At 36.6% G+C, this 10,919-nt stretch overlaps 1 protein-coding gene across 1 annotated transcript in view; it reads right to left on the reverse strand.

Moving 5' to 3' along the window:
• RAB27B (RAB27B, member RAS oncogene family) overlaps positions 1–8,503 on the reverse strand; it is a 183,453-nt gene extending 174,950 nt beyond the window's left edge. Inside the window, exons 1-2 of the mRNA XM_030810396.1 lie at positions 8,428–8,503; positions 8,222–8,296 (exon numbers count right to left, since the gene is read on the reverse strand). The gene's annotated coding sequence lies outside the window, so the exon portion shown is untranslated. The remainder of the gene's footprint in view (positions 1–8,221; positions 8,297–8,427) is intronic.
• Positions 8,504–10,919: the final 2,416 nt, after the last annotated feature.

Consider the following 10,919-nt stretch of genomic DNA (forward strand, 5'->3'; position numbering starts at 1 on the left):
ACAGTATCACCTAGATAATTTAAACTAGAATACTAAATATACTTTGCAACCCTCAGATTTATGATACTTGAGTTTTTATTTAAAATACGATAGGCTATTGAGTAACTTGGGGGAAAGAGTAGGTCTAGAGTCTTTCTTACTTGAATTATTATTCAACTTAACATTAAAAAGTAGATTTCTAGTATATTGGACCTTGCTTATAAAAATACAGTCTGTTTCATGTAAAGTGAAATGTTTTAAATTAGTTCCACTCTAACTTTCAGGACATCTGCAGGTCTAATAGATGAGCTGTCATGAAGTATCAATATGTTGAAGCTATCTTCTTTCACTGTATTATGCAGCTGGTTCACCACTTATTTCCATAACAAGTTAGATTCCAAAGAGTTATTTACATTTTCTATACGCTAGTGTTTATGAACACATTGCATAGACAATGACATGATTTGCCTGTGTCCCCACCCAAATCTCATCTTGAATTGTAATTCCCATAACCCCACATGTCGTGAAAGAGACCAGGTGGAGATAATTTAATCATGGGGGTGGTTTCCCTCATCCTATTCTCATGATAGTGACTTAGTTCTCACGATATCTGATAGTTTTATAAGGGGCTTTCCCCTTCACTAGGCTCATTCTCTCTCCTGCCACCCTGTGAAGAGGTGCCCTCTGCCATGATTGCAAGTTTCCTGAGGCCTCCCCTGCCATGCCGAACTGTGAGGCAATTAAACATCTTTCCTTTATGAATTACCCAGTCTTGGGCAGTTCTTTATAGCATAATGAGAATGTACTAATACAGGCAACAAACATTACCTTTTAAAGAACTTACACAACTCCTATAAAGTAATCCAGTATTGTGTTTTTACATGGAATTTCAATGAGGTAAGTAAGGTACATTAAAGTCATGTAGTTCAGTCACTGTTTGGAAACTTGAATCCTTAGTAAACTCACCCTGAAATGGTTCTCACTCAAAGGTTAATCACTGCCAGAGACAGAAGGAAGAAAAAAAAGAACTAACGTTTACTGGATACCTGTTGTTTTCAGTGCTTTACATATATTATCTCATGTAATCTTTCTGGTAACTTTGAAAGGCACTCTTTCCATTTTTCTTTTAAAGAAGTATAGATCACAGAGATAAGTCATAAGTGGCACCCTTAAGAGGTGCCCTCAGATCTATCTGATTCCTCAAACCATATGCTTTCCTGTGCACCACATTGCCATGAAACACACCTCTCTGCCACAGGAGTCACCATCCCTAATGAGGTCCCCTGAGCTGTCACTGAGATTCCACTATTGGTCTAGAAAAGTTCCCTTACTGTGCCCTAAAGTACAAGTCTCATTCCTCTTTCATGTAATAGCATTCAAATTGTTAACGACAGGTCATAAGTTCTGTTCACCAAACAAAATATCCTCTGTTCACCCTTTGAAAAATTTGAAACTTCTCCATCCTTTTAAAAACCTCCTTGATATGGTTTTTAATGAATCTAGAGCCCTCCTAACATGAGAAGCCCAGAACTGGAAACAGAATCACTGAGTAATACAGTAGTACAGTAGGTTTTTGTTGTTTGTTTTTGTTTTTGATACCTCTGTTACCCAGGCTAGAATACAGTGGTGTGATCTCGGCTCACTGCAACCTTCGTCTCCCAGGTTCAAGCAATTCTCCCACCTCAGGAGCACACCACCACACCTGGCTAATTTTTGTATTTTTATTAGGGACGGGGTTTCACCATGTTGGCCAGGCTGGTCTCGAACTCCTGATCTCAAGTTATCTACCCGCCTAAGCCTCCCAAAGTGCTGGGATTACAGGCATGAGCCACAGCACCCAGCCAGTAATACAGTATTATTGGGCTGTCACCTCCCATGTTGTAGACACCTTGTTCCCTTTAGTGTAGCCTAAGCATGCATTAACTTTTCTAGTAGCCACATCACATTAACTTTTCTAGTAGCCACATCACATTGTCCACTCACATTGAACTTACTGAGAATTCAAACTACTAAGTAATTTTCTATATATACTGTTGCTAAGTCATGTCTTTCTTGACCTGGTTGAATTTTTGGATGCTTCTAAAATTTTTAAAATTTTTCCTGCTTCGTAAGTATTTTGTGAGACTCAGCCAGTTTAACCTTTATTTTGACATCCAACTTTTGACATAAATAAAAATTCCCCACATTTACACACACGATACTCCTCACCACTAAAATCACATTTGAAAAACCAAATATGAATTTATAAAAGTATGTTCCCTAAAGAGTACACATTTTGGCGACTATGCCATGGTTCTGGCACCACCCAACAGCTGGATTATAGTCTCATCTTTGCAAATAAATATTGATATGAAAAATATATTTATATTTCATGACCTGTTGCCCTTATTGCTTTATGACATTTACTGGTAGATTAACTGGTAGTGACACTGAAAGGAATCATAGTTGTCATAATTAAAACAAAGTTGTAAATAATTTGGTGTTTTAAATAAATACTCAATTGACTGAATTAAAATGTAGGAGAAAAAGAATTATGCAAGCTGCTAGATGCATACCTTGAAGATTGTCTTTAGAAGTTGATGTGTTACTAGGGATTTTATCTATCTGTTTATCTATCTACCTACCTATTATCTATCTATCTATCTATCTACCTATATCTATCTAATTCTCTAGCTATCTATTGTTTCTCCAAGAATTACACAATGTTAATAAAATTTTTTATTATTTACAGTCAATATTACTACTTATATTCAGGATTATACTATATGTGGGATTAGTAGACCTCCTGAACTCACTTATTCCTTCCAGATTCCTAATATTGTATTTGCAATAAACATAAGTTCCAGAGTTGTTCCAAGCATAATAGTTGAATAATAGATAAATTTTTAAAGAAAAATGACAAAATAACTACCTGATATTGCTGATTATCATAAAATCCAATCCCAATACACAGCAATAAAGAATAGGCCCCAAGTAGATCAAGTTACATCTTCAATAACATGCCGGTGGGGCACCTCAGAGCCGCAGGTAGATTTTAGACAGTAGCAGCACAAGGTCTCATAAACTTGAATTTTACTCCTGGCCTAACTCTCCCACTGCTTCTTTTATCCCCAGCAAGAGCCTTTGCTCTTTCCTGTTTCTGAACAAGGACACATTTTAGTCTGAACACGTCAATTTGTCTGTGGCTGCCACTCGGGGGAATTCCATTTTCTTCTGCAAGATTGGAAAGTTGTCTCAATCAAGTCCAAACCCATCACAGACATTTTCCCCCAACCATGCCTCTTTTCTATGCCAGACTTTTCCATTTTAAAAAACTTTAGTTTAGTTTTCTGTTTTGACTTTTGTTTGATAAAGTAGCTTCAAATACAGCTAGCTGTTAGACTCCAGGAGGAAGGTTTTCCTTTGAAATAACTGGGGAAAAATATTTTTGAACCATTTTGATCCTATGCATAACTGTAGTGTCAAGAACAATAGAAGGAAAATACTTAAAATCACACCATAGCAATTTTCTACTTAAAAAAATGTATAGCAGTTGCTTGGGGGAATACATGTGCATGTTTGTGTGCAGGTATGTGTTTCACGGCTGAACGCCTATGAGATGACAAAACCCCAAGCATCTTTAGATATGAATTCTCCAAGTATCAATGAACTACCTTCTTTATCCATAAATTTATCAAAGAAATTCTTATCTTTATCAATTGTCTCTTCTACTTGAGCCTGAAAGCTGTGCTGTGCACTAGAAATGCCATATGCATCTCACTCAACTTCTCAAGAGGTGGGATGTGATGGGCTGAGCCCAGTAAGCACAGTCCTTCTAGAGGCTATGTTTAACCTCTGTGGATGTAGTCATCTCACTCCAGCCTTGCCTGAGAGGAACAGCACCATAATCAACACCCATCAACCAATGTGTTGGTGGTTTCTGGGGAAATAAGCAAAATTAATAACATCTGCATCTAACAAAGATCCTAGCTGAGGCTTGCGCTTTAGAAGATTCGGAAACAATTCTTTTTCTGTTGTCTGTGGAAGTGTCAGTCTTTTCTCCCTCAACTCTGTGATAGAATTCACCCAAAAAAAAATTAAAGAAAGGGGCACAGGAGTGGTAAAACAGTCAAATGCTTGTTTGTTGGATGAAGTATTTGAGGGAGTTAGTTCACAAAGTCATAGCACTTTGTAAGTCATCATGGAAATTAAATTCTTCCATAGTGTCATAGACACTCAACATATATCATCTCATTTTTCTTCATGTCAAAATTCTGTAACATTTTATCAAACCGGCTCCAAGGGTAAATTGCTCAAGATCTCAAGGTTTAAGAATGACACAGAATGGATTTAAACTGCAGCAGGTTTGCTTCTAAATCCACACACTTGCTATTGTAGCACCGTGCCTCTCATTATCTGGCTAACTTTTTCACCTGGACCCCTGAAGATACATCACTTTTTTTTTTTTTTGGAAGTCTTCCAAACAACCCTAACTGAAAATGCCACAAAGCCATTCATTATCACAGTATCCTCTTTTAATTTTCCAGTTAGCACTTATCAGATATATTCTGGTTTATTTAATTGGCAATAAAATATAGTAATAATAACAACATAATTTTAGTAGCAATGCATTTGGTTAATAATATTTAATTGCTTGCTTTTTGCCTCTATTCCTTCACAAAATGATGGAAACTGTGCAAGGGGGGACATAACTTGTTTACTGCTCCAACTCCCATACCTGTGATACAGCGAGAGATTGTTAATACATATCAATGAAAAATAATTCAAGGACATTAAATGCTGTGTCCAAAAAACCTTACACTGATTCCAGCGTGCAAACTCCAATGACCACTATTATGTGAAAGAGCAAATCTTATTTGCAATTTAAACATCTGTGAAATCATGATTAATATTTATCAGAAAGTTTCCTTAGCGTTAACTTCCTCCCTATCAAATAATATATTTAAGGGAAAATGATTGAAGGTATATTAATCGTCTCCCATGTTCACGTCAGTTATAGTTGTGTCAACCAGGAGGGACAAGTTAAAGCAATGTTTTGGATAAACTTGCATATCAACAAATGCATGAACACATTGCGTATGTGTCCTTTACACTCAAAAACGGAATCTCATATATTTAAAAGCTTTCTGCTATATCTATAAACTTATTTCTTTATAAGTAATATCCAGTTCTGGAAACAACAAAACCTTTGCTCTGGAGAAAAACTTCTTCCAAAACTATATGGATAATAACTTTCCCTTTTGCCAAAATCCAACAAAATACATAATTTGTGCCTCCCAGTTCGCACAACTATAACTGACGTGGAGATGACACATCGCTTATATACTCTTATTTTCTTTCCTTAAATCTTTTATTTAAGGAGAAATCATAATGGGAAAATCTCAAGTTACATGTAATTCCTATTTATTGTGGCATGTGTATGTGGCCAACAGATTTTTAAAAACTCATATTAGAATTGCAATTATCTTTCATGACAAATAAAAAAGGACCATTTGTTATTCTTCCACATTTCTTTTTCTCATCCATTCAGTAAACACTGTCTCCCACAGGTCTACCATTGGTCCTTGGATGACTTATTGCATTTTTCTGTGGTTTCTACTAGGAGATATATTTTCTTATTTATACAGATGCTCAGAAAAAAAAATTTGAAAAAGCAAACTGCAATACTAGAATAATTTTGCTGATACTTCTTCCTTTATATTAGCTTCTTCTGGATGGCTTAGTACTGTAAATGCTATATTTTTCTATGTAGAAATAATGTAAAATCTGTCTTTTAGAAATGTCTTTCTAAGTATTCTATTCATGAAAGAATTTCTGTTAGGGAATATTGTCTGTCTTTTTGGATGGAAAAGCACTGCTGTTGGTGAAATCGGTGGAATGAGATTTACTATTTATTGGAACTCTTTTTGCTAAAAATATGCATGTTAAAATCCATCTGTTAGAAATGTCAACCTTAACACTACCAAGTAAATCTATATAACATTGATATCCACCTGAACTTCTTGGGCTGCAAGACTTTTCAAGGCCTTGGGATATCTTCAGGCATCAAACTCGTTGACAAAGTAGTGATTGTCTAATGACAATCACTACTTTCACATTCTAACAAAGTCGTTTTAGCCTTTACATCTTATTTCTTAGCTTAAGTGCCATTTGTTTGCTAGTAATTCTGAACTTCTGCTAAGCACTGTGCCAACTGTCTTCATTTGATTAGGTCAAGCCAGTGGACTTAATTTTAGGACTTAAATTCAGGAAGAAAGTTCAAAATTCATGTCCTGAAAAGTGTGCCTGTCAAATTCTGAATAAAAACATACATCTTGGGACTTTTTCCCCTATCATCATTGAATTCAATGAATCTTTAAAGTTAACATGAAACAAAGTTATTTAAAATTATTAACAAGACATGTGTAATGATGAGTCTGACATGAAACTGAAGTTTAAGGCTGCAAATCATTATATGATGGGTAGGAATTTTCAAAACTAAGTTTTAATTTGAAGAATTGAGTCATCTTTACAGACTTGGAATATAGGAAGTATTTTAAAAAAGAGAAAGGAGAAAACTTTAATAACACAAAGTTTATGAAGATATGTAATATACACAAACTTGAAAATAAATTGTAGGTGCACCAATGCAAAAATAGGTTTAAAAAATTACTTTTGCCCAGAAACTAATGAAAGTTTATTACCACCCCCAATCTAATTTCCCTAACTTCCTTCAGAAGCAAGTCATTTTCTAGAAAAAATGACTTTCTCTGCCTAAGAAATGTTACATAGCAATATAAACATGTTTTTGATATATTTATTTTCATTTGCTACAGATACTGCAAATTAATGATTACAATCATTTATAATTTTAGTTACATTTAAAAAGTATAGGGAGCATACTTATATAGTAAATATAGTATATATTATATATAATAATATATATAATATATATTATATATTATATATAGGCATACTTATATAGTAAATATCAGAATATTCAAAATATTAAAAAAACTGTAAAGTAAAACTTAGTCTCTTTCTCCTTCATATCCTCTGCCCCTCTTTTGTTTGCCAAATAAAGAGTGTTAAGGGAACTATAGATACATTTTCAAAAATTTGATACCTAAACATTTTGAAATCACATTTAGGGTATTTCAACATATCAAATACAAGAAACCTAAACATATACTTTTTTGAACCATTAAAAGTATTTTAAAAATTATTTAACAAATGTTTTTCATTAAAGTCACACTTTTAATGTTGATGCCTTGCATTGTGTCTTAGTTAAATATTTTCTTTCCTGAAATAAATTTTGTTGGTACTGTTTATCTCACAATGAATTTTATCTTACCATGTTTATCTTACCATGAATTGACCAGTAGCAGAACTCAATATTTTGTTCATTTATGAATACACTTGCCTATTACATTTTGGCATAATGTATATAAATTTAAACTAATTACTGTGGTCAAAACCACATCTAACAGTTTGGGAAGGCTTTAAAGTTTTAAGAGAGCCTTGAATGCATAAAATTGGCACCAAGGCTCTTAAAAAGGACCTTCAATTGATTTGTAAAATACTCAAAAAGAATTTTCCATTTCCCCCATAAAATCATAATCATTTGGGTTTTCTAATAGCAAACTACTCCCTTATCATGCATAATCAAAATTATTTTTGAACAGGAAAAAAGAATCTTAGATTAGCATTGCTTTTTAATGTTTCTGTGTGCCATCTACTAGCTGTGGTATTGAGTCAGGAAAAAGTATATGGTATATGGTTAAGAAAAAGCAAACTAGATTTCTCTTCAGTGGCTTTACACTGTGGGGCACCAAATGACTTAATAGCTTTCTGGCAGTCTACATCTATGATAGGAGTATTTGCAGAAATAAAGAAAGCATAAAAAGACTCCTACACTGCACCATGGCAATGATTAGAAAGGAAAGTCTTTGAGCTTTGAAAACAGAAAGCAGAATCCACACACGCAGTCTGCAGCCCTGAGCAAAATCTCTTTCCCATCCAAACTCAGTTGCAAACCCAGCTTCTCTTGCAAACCCACAGACTGGAAGAGGAAACCACAGCCACTCCAAAGTAGAGTTTCAGGCCCATCATTAGTGGTTTCTGTCACCATCTAGTTGCATTTCCTTTATGAATGAAATATGCAGATGGCATCTCACATTGGCTCTTTCAACGAAGAAGAGGAAGGTCAAGAGACACGACTAATACAGCCAACACATTAGAGATCTGTGACCAACGTACTCACACCTCCAAACGCCTCCAGATTGCAGCCTCTGGAAATATCTAGCCCATTTCTTTATGGCACTGTTGCTTCGATCAGCTGTGGAAATTAACATAAAATAATATAGTAACTCAATAGGTGCTGGACAGCATTTCAGAGCATCATATTAAGGGAAAACTAAAGGCACGTGACAGCATTCAAAGCCTGAGTGATAAATAGCAAGTAAATACCTTCTAATCGAACAGAAGGGGGAAGGATGCTGAGCCGATACTGATGCTGCCTGCTCTCTTCCTGTGTAACAGCAAAGGCGGCTCAGTCCTTCTGACGGGCTGTGAAGCGTGGCTGCCTATCGGCTCCTGGGCGGTCCTAGTGCCTGCTCCAGGTTGCACACAAGGTAGCTCCAAAGAGCCTCCCTGTTTCTGGTGATTCTTCTAAGGATTATCACCAAAGATTTTCAGGGATGTCAGCCAGCTAAGCATCAGGGCAGGGGGGTTTGGGTTTTGGGAAAAACGATCAGTAAATAGAGTTTGCTACTGTCAATCAGACACTGCTGTTGAAACCAAAAAGGATTATAGATGATCTTGTCAGTTAAATAAATGATGCTCATGAAAATGTTGAAGCCAGAGGGCTGTTAAAAAGAAAACTAATTTGATAATATCCTATATCTACTAAAATCCATTTGTTTTGTTTTGTTTTTTCCATGTTTAATGTGTAAGGGAAAAAAATTAAGAAGTAGGAGGTTTTTAAAAGTCTGATATATTTACATAACTATTTGTAAAAAGTGTTTGCTAAAAGCCTAAAAAGTCCATTAGTAGCCTATGCTGTTCAAACATTTAAAATGAAATAAATGCGAAAACAAAAAAAATGGAGACCTCCAGAAGCTTATTCTATAAAAGAGACAAAACGTTCAAGTGTCACTTCATGTAAACGCCACTCTTCATCTTTCTCCATTCATTTCCCCCACCTTTTCCCCATCATGACATTTATATTTTTTAGTTTAGTTATTGTTGAACTCCCCTGCAATGTAGTATCTGTGAAGGAATCTGCTCTACTGACTTTTTTGTTCGTTTGTTTTGAGACAGGGTCTCCCTCTTGTCACTCAGGCTGGTGTGCAGTGGTGCCATCTCGGCTCACTGCAATCTCCTTCTCCCAGGTCAAGCAATTCTCCAACCTCAACCTCCAGAGTAGCTGGGACCAATGGTGTGTGCCAGCACGCTTGGCTAATTATTTGTATTTTGGGTAGAGATGGGGTTTCACATATTGCCCAGACTGGTCTCGAACTCCTGAGCTAAAGCTATCCGCCTGCCCCAGCCTCCAAGGTGCTGGGGTTACAGGAACCACCATGCCCAGCCTCTATTGACTTTGATAAAGTAACCCCTGGAAGATTACCCAGCATGCAACAGGCCCTCAGTAAATATTTGTGAAAAGATGAATGAGGTACAGACGTTAATCTTGTTAAGTGATTAAATTCAATTTAGCATAGGTCTCTGCACCACTACTTTTAATAAGGGACTGTGCTAAGTATATGTTTGCCTCTAAGGAGCTTATAGTTTTTTAATTTTTTATTTTTTTGAATCAGAGTCTTGCTCTATTGCCGAGGATGAAGTGCAGTGTTGCAATCTCAGCTTCCTGCAGCCTCCTACATCTCAGGCTCAAGCAATTCTTGTGTGCATGCCATGCCCAGCTAATATTTGTAGTTTTAGTAGAGACAGAGTTTAACCATATTGGTCAGGCTGGTATTGAACTTCTGAGCTGAAGTGATCTGCCCACCTTGGCCTCCCAAAGTGCTGGGATTATAGGTGTGAGCCACTGAGCCCAGCCAGGAGCTTATAATTTAAATATAGAGAATATTAGTGTATGTGTATAATCAAATAATTACATGTACATAAAATACTTGCCATAAAAGAATGGAAAATGTAAGTCAAAATATGCTATATTTGCTAAGGGCTTCTAGGTCTGGATGTTATGAGTATGGAGTGGAACTGGGCGATTGGGTTCGAGAATTCAACCCAATTGATTTCTTTTTTTCCCCAGAGTACATAGAGTTTGGGTGGCAGTGGGCAGGCTGGTACAGAAGGGACTAGAATCTGGAAAGTTAACTCTAGTAAGATTGGTTAGCAGAGTAAATACTGGTACTAAGACAGGTGAAGACAGGGAGTATAGGTACAGGTATGTGGGCACTGTAGGCCCTGGATCAAAGCCTCACATTGGCAAGTAGTCATCAGGAGAGTGTTCCTCTCCACCAAGAGATGGTTGCCTTCCAGAGCAGGGAGGGCAGCTCATACCTTGTGGTCCAGGCATTCAGACCACATGATGAAGTGTAGCAGCAGTAACAAGGCATATCAGCCCATAACAAGGCAAGGTGCCACTGAGGCTGAGACTCAGGGCTTCTGAGGGAGGGAGAGAAAAAATCAAGGTAAGACTCTTGCTATGGAGAACTCAAGGCTAGTGTTTCTCATGGAAAAAGTACAGATCCAAAAGGCATGGGGTGAGACTGAACCCAACTACAAGGGACAGTGATGTTTTATATGATCTAAGGATCCAGAAATCAATCTGCTTGTCATGTGCAGGTCAAACAGCTTTGACTGTGGTTGGACAACTTCAAGACTAGGGAGCCATGTTGATCACTAGAGTCAGGCGAACCCAGAGTGATTAGTGATCAATGAAAGAACGCCTTGTTGAGCCCTGAGGATTTTGGTTTGCTTATCCATTGCACTTCTTT

The sequence above is a fragment of the Nomascus leucogenys genome, chromosome 4 (genome assembly GCF_006542625.1).
Source record: "Nomascus leucogenys isolate Asia chromosome 4, Asia_NLE_v1, whole genome shotgun sequence".
Lineage (NCBI taxonomy): Eukaryota > Metazoa > Chordata > Mammalia > Primates > Hylobatidae > Nomascus > Nomascus leucogenys.